Source organism: Fringilla coelebs, assembly GCF_963513975.1.
Source record: "Fringilla coelebs genome assembly, chromosome: 16".
NCBI classification, from domain to species: Eukaryota; Metazoa; Chordata; class Aves; order Passeriformes; family Fringillidae; genus Fringilla; species Fringilla coelebs.
Genome location: NC_140042.1, coordinates 731,093 through 731,540, shown reverse-complemented (window position 1 = coordinate 731,540; position 448 = coordinate 731,093).

Sequence of the window (448 nt, the reverse complement as noted above, 5' to 3'; positions counted from 1 at the left end):
GGCAGGGGCGGCCGCGGGAGCCGCCATCGGGGCCGCGCGGGGCCGAACCGGGCCGAGCGGGACCGAGCGCGGCCGATCCTGACGCGAGCGGGGCGGCGCCGGGCCGAGCGGGCCCGAGCCCGAACCCGAACCGAGCGGGGCCGAGTCCTAGTCGAGCCCAGACCAAGCGCGGCCGAGCCCGAGCCGAGCCCGAACCGAGCGGGGCCCGGCCCGGGTCGAGCGGGGCCGAGAGCAGGAGTCGGGCGGGCGCGCCGCGCTTGCCGAGGGCCGCGGTCGTTGCGGGGCGGGGGCCGCGGGCTCACCACGATGGAGACCTGAGGCCTGCCCAGCCCCGAGCCCTGAGGCCGCGGCCCGGCCATGGCGCAGCGCCGCGGGCTCTGAGCGCCGCTCGCCGCCCCAGCGCCGCCGCCCCGGCCCCCGCGGGCCCTGCCCGACCCCCGCGGCCCCG